Source organism: Macaca fascicularis, chromosome 11 (assembly GCF_037993035.2).
Source record: "Macaca fascicularis isolate 582-1 chromosome 11, T2T-MFA8v1.1".
NCBI classification, from domain to species: domain Eukaryota; kingdom Metazoa; phylum Chordata; class Mammalia; order Primates; family Cercopithecidae; genus Macaca; species Macaca fascicularis.
The window spans coordinates 101,197,192-101,202,429 of record NC_088385.1 but is presented as its reverse complement, the minus strand read 5'-3'; the positions used below and the strand labels follow the sequence as shown (position 1 = coordinate 101,202,429).

The 5,238-nt window shown below is 49.8% G+C and overlaps 1 pseudogene; it reads right to left on the bottom strand.

Annotated features, from left to right (window-relative positions):
* Positions 1-3,392: 3,392 nt before the first annotated feature.
* LOC102144038 (REST corepressor 2 pseudogene) lies at positions 3,393-5,038 on the bottom strand (annotated as a pseudogene).
* Positions 5,039-5,238: the final 200 nt, after the last annotated feature.

The following is a 5,238-nucleotide window of genomic DNA, read 5'->3' as shown; positions in this document are numbered from 1 at the left end:
ACAACCCCCTGTGCAGAATTTGGGAAATTCTGCCTGTGCAAAATTGGGGAATAGCACCTGTATTGTCCTCTTAGGTTTTAAGCAGACAACTTCCTCTTTCCTCCACAGCTTTGCTGATATCTATGTGGTCTTCCACATCGATGCCCTTATCAAAGCTCCCAGGCCCTTTTGGTGGCTGACAGGAAAAAGAAATGAGCCAGTCTCCTTTCTAGTCTGCTGATGAGTAGATGGTTGAAAGAAGATTAGAGGAAGAGCTGTTTAATAAGATCGCACTGGTGCTGAGAGACGAGTTGGACACAGTTCAATCAACATAAAAAGTCTCTCTGACATGGCACAGTTAAGATGTGGCTGAAGGAACTCAGTGCCTCATCTTCTCTGCCCACCCAACATGGCCCCAGAAAATTGTGGGCATTCTTATGCTTGGTGATAGTGCCCCCATGCCATGGTTTAAAGTAAGGAAGACTTGTGGTGTTCCTTCAGTAGGTGGGACTTGGGGGTCATTTCCAACATTACAGTTGTCATCTTTTTCTATGTCATGATTTAATAGCTCATGGTCATTCGCCAGCAGAGTGCAAATGTACATTGGAGGGTGTAGTGGAACATTACAAGAAAATGATTCTTTACTCAAAGTCCAATGACTATCTTTAAGCTAAATAAGAGCCTTCACTCCGCTTTAGGGAGGGATGAGCTATTGCCTATGGAAAGGACACAAAATGTCAGATATGTTTAAGAGACTGCGGAGTCTAGGACATCACCTTAGCATTCTAGCACCTCACTTCTCAGGGAGTATGTTTAGTGTCATAAAGTTTCTCTCAAGCCTTTTCTCCAAAACATTCACCAAAACCATCAGTGGTTAAGAATCTGAGACAATTACTGGTTGAAAGCAAAGTATGGTAAATCATCAGCCATCACAGCGTTTTTCTAGACTGGCTGGAGTTCACCCTGCATGAAGTAAGCAAACTCATCAGTTAATTACTTCTTCAGATTTGGGGAATCTCTGTAACTTGAGCAGTCTCTTGAAAATCATGCTTTTCTCTGATATTCATGGGATTCCAGTCTGTCTCTGCTTGTATTTTCCTTGCTGTTCTTCGGAAATAAGGAGCCAAAAGGGCATCAAGGACTAGACACAAAACGCTGATTCCTCTTTAATACGACGTTGTTTCCCATGTCTTTGCCCTCCCATCACAGCTCTGAGACTCGCTGTCAGCGTAATCCTAGACTCTGAATCCTCTGATAACTGGCAGCTTGGCATAAACCCATTCTAAGAGAAGAGCTGCCAGAAACGAGGCCTTCATATTAATAATAACTCCAACTCTTGAAATGAATAGCAGAAGATAAGATAAACACGCAGATAACTTCACAGCCACTTGTACTTCCGCTTCCTTGAGATTCTGGTGGGGAGATGCTCTGAGCTGACAATAAAGTTGCTGGACTTTGCAGTGAGCCCGCTGGTGCTCTCCACCAAGCTGGTGTGCCTTCTCATTCTTATGTCCTTGCCACTCCCTAGAAAATAGCCCTACCAAGGTGAGGAGGAAGCAACCAGTATCAGCTCTAAGCATGGGCTTTTGCGGTCGGGAAACTTGGCATATGGCCCCAAGGTCAGGGCAGCCTCGCTCATCACCCATCCTGGGGAAGCCCTGGGAATATGGCAGTTCAAACAGCATCTCTCAGGCACTCAGCCCCTTGCACAAAATCCCAAATGCAAAGTTCATGGAAGACCGTTTGCCTCACCCTCCTGTCCCTATTCTTTTCTTTTCTGTCTTTTCTTTTCTTTTCTTTTCTTTTTTTTCACAAAGCCTTCATTCAAGTATGACTGTCATACAAAAATCCATACCTATTTATTTTATACAACATGTTGTGCTTGGAGATAAGTCTACACACTTGAAACCATCACCACAATCTCTTCCACCCCTTCCCTAGTCCTCCCTATTTATTTCTTCTTCCCCATCTGTGCTGAATAGTCTCTTCTTCTCCCTGCAGACCATTTCCCCACTCCTCCCCCTTTTGCTCGAGACCCAGAAGTTTGACATTTATGGACATCACTCTTGCCTTTTGGCTTCTGGTTGGATTCAGCCAATGGAAAGCCCCAGCCAGAGATCTAGGGGTGGACAGGTAGGGTGAAGTTTGAATATTTATTCTCCCAGCTCCCTCCCTGCCAATCTATGCATTGGCCATGGCTGTGTCCCTCTCCAAGGCCACAGCTCCTGTGGGCAGTCCTCTCTCACAGCTACACTGTAGCCACAGCCTTCCGTGGGCCCAGTAACCGCTCCCTCACCCTCCTCCTCACACCTGTGGGATTCCATGCTTGTTGCTGTGGCTGGCCTCTGCTGGTCTCTCTTCATCCTGGCATGGCTCAACCATGGTACCTCCATTAATGTATCTCTTTGCATGTGTCACCTGTTTCCTGCCAGAATCATAACAAACCAATCTATCTCCAAACATGGATCTAGAAGTGACCCCAGATCATGTTTAAACCTGTACATTCACTTTGTCCACTGATGGAAAGCAGAAAGGCTGCTAGTCAAAATGGAACTCCTTTGTTTCCAAATGGTTGGTTCCCCTGAATCTGGCAATGGAAAAAAGCTACATTTTTATTCCCTTTGCACAGGCTTTCCTACACTAATTCAACCCGGTGATACAGACAGATGGAAACCTGGCTGGGTAGGATTTTTTTTTTTTTCAGTTAAAACATAAAACTAAAAGAATCTTAAAAGTAAATCAGAACTACTGGGGACTAAGGGTTCAGAAGGTGGTGGGGGCAGAGGGTGCTGCTGAACGTTTGAAATATATTTTCAAACAAGATACAAAACCAAGCATGCCGCTTTTTCCTTTTTAGACATTTCTCCTTAAGTCTGAACTCCAGCAGTCCCTTCAATAAAGTTGAGAAATTCCGTTGATATTCATTATTACCAAAGCAGGATTATTAAGAGATTGCTATACTTCCTCATCTCCAGACCTCACCCTATGCCACCCCCTACTAATAATGAAGAGATAAATTGGATGCTTTTGGTTCCTTTATACTCAAGGAAACCGATGTAGTAGAGATAGAAACCCTCTAAAGATGCCACTTTTTTTTTTTTAGGAGGTTTTTCTTTTTTAATTTTTAAAACATGTTGAAAAGTAAATCCATGTCTGCATAAGTTCCCAACCCCCATTTCTCCAAGCTTCTGGAAGGTGGGCCTGGCGGGCACCCACAGCTCCTTAGCGTTTCCCAGCTGGCCCCTGAAGACAGAACTTCCCTTCCAGCCTCTGCTGCTGTAAGGCCCCCTCTGCCCACCTCCCCCTGCAGCCTCCCTTACCACCTCATGCAAGACTTATTGCTAAAAGAAGGGAAGAGAAATGAGCACAGCCAGCACACCCAACTGTCCTCTCCCACCCCCACACTAAGGCCCCTACCCCCGACACACAAAGGGCAGGGCCCAGAGGCCAAACCCCAGCAGACTAGGAGGCAGCCATTCCAGTCCTGGCCACGAAGCAAAAGTGGCCTCAGTCCAGCTCAAAGGCCCCTGAGCCCAGCCCATGGACCCAGGAGACAGGCCCAGCTGCCAGGAACATGCAGAACCCCTAAGTCTGGGCTGGGCTGCCGGCAGCTCTAGGTCTTGAAAAGACCTGGCAAGAGCCCTAGCCCCTCTGTCCTCAGTGACACCAGAGATGCCTGGGGATGGCCAGCAAAGGGGTCCTGGAGCCTGTGGTTGGTGGAGGACCTCAGGATTCAGAGTGAGGGCACTGGGGGCTCCAATCAGGGTGGATGGGGGCTGAGGGCCAGGACGGGCACTGTGGCAGGAGACAGCCAGAGCAGGGAGGATGAGAGGCAGTGGGGCCTGGCTGGGGGCCAACCGGGGCTGGAGGAAGTGGCCCTGTTGCATTGTGGGTGGCTGTCAGAGCAGAGTGGGAGCTATGGGCAAAGGTGGCCTCAGCAGCGGGGGGCGGCTAGGGCAGGGAGGTGGGAGGTGGAGCGGGGGTGGTGCAGGGAGCACTAGTCGGAGCACAGACATGGAGACTGATGTAATCTGGACCTCATCATCTTCTTCTAGGGTTGGGGCTGGCAAGGGAGCCCCTCTCCTAGCCTCCTCCATGGGGACTGTGGCTCCACGGTCCCCATCCTGCTCAGCCTCCCATTCCTGCAGCACCTCCTCCAGATTGAAGCAGTGCCGGTAGCTCACAAAGAAGGTCTTCACCTGGGTGAGAGTCTTGTTCCCAATCACCTCTGTAACAGTCCCAAAGTCTTTGCCATACCTACAGATGGCTTGGGCAGCCAAAAGCTGCTCCTCTGTGGTCCAGCAGAAGTTGAACTTGGTGTTGGCCTCCAGGGGGCGGAGTGGATCAATGCCGCCCTCCAGGGCTTGGCGCAGGCCGCTGTTCCTCTGCTTTATGCTCTGTACCTCTCTCTTGAGGTCTCCATCATCGCTCTCTCTCAGGCCTCCTCGACCCTCTTCGAACTCATCACTGTCTTCTTTGTCCTTACAGCCCCTCAGCCGCCGGGCCTGTCTGTCCATCATGCCAGTTCGGCTGTGGGTTTTCTTCCAAGAGTGGTGATATTTCACCCAGGCTGGAAATCAACTTGTCGGGCAGCATCTGCTGGATCCACACTTGTCGTGGAAGCCAAAGGCCTGTTCAAACAACACCTTGTCCTCTACTGTCCACTTGTCGGGGAACGGGGTGAAGTTGGCCAGGTCGGCCAGTGACTTCTCCACATGGTGCTTATGCCACAAGAGCATGCCCAGCACCTGCTTAATGTTGTAGCTGTGCTTCTCTGTGGCCATCGCAATGTACTTGTCAAGCTTGGCATCCGACACACAGCGGTTGGATCCGACACACATCCGACACACACCAGCATCCCCTTCAGCTTCTTGTTGCTGTAGCGTGTGAGGCTCTCAGGCTTGCTCTCTGCAATTACAGCCTGGTAATTGGTTCCAATGTGGCTCATGCTGTCGTGTGAGTGCTCCTCCTTGCTGCTGTCATCCTCAGAGTGGGGCTGTCCGCCGTTGGGCACCGTCTTGGCCCGGCTGTGGGATTCACACTCCATCACGGAGGGCATTACCCCTCTCAACTGCCCCAGGGGGCGCGGGAGCCTTCGAGAGTGACAGTGGTTGCCGCACTTGCCCTGAGTGCCATGCCCGGCCTGGCCTGGAGAGGTCCCCACGTGCTATCTTCCATCTTGCCCCTGCCCCCAAGATGCTACTTTTCTAGAGGATACTTTATTTTTACCCTGCTATGACTTCTGTACTTTAATCATCT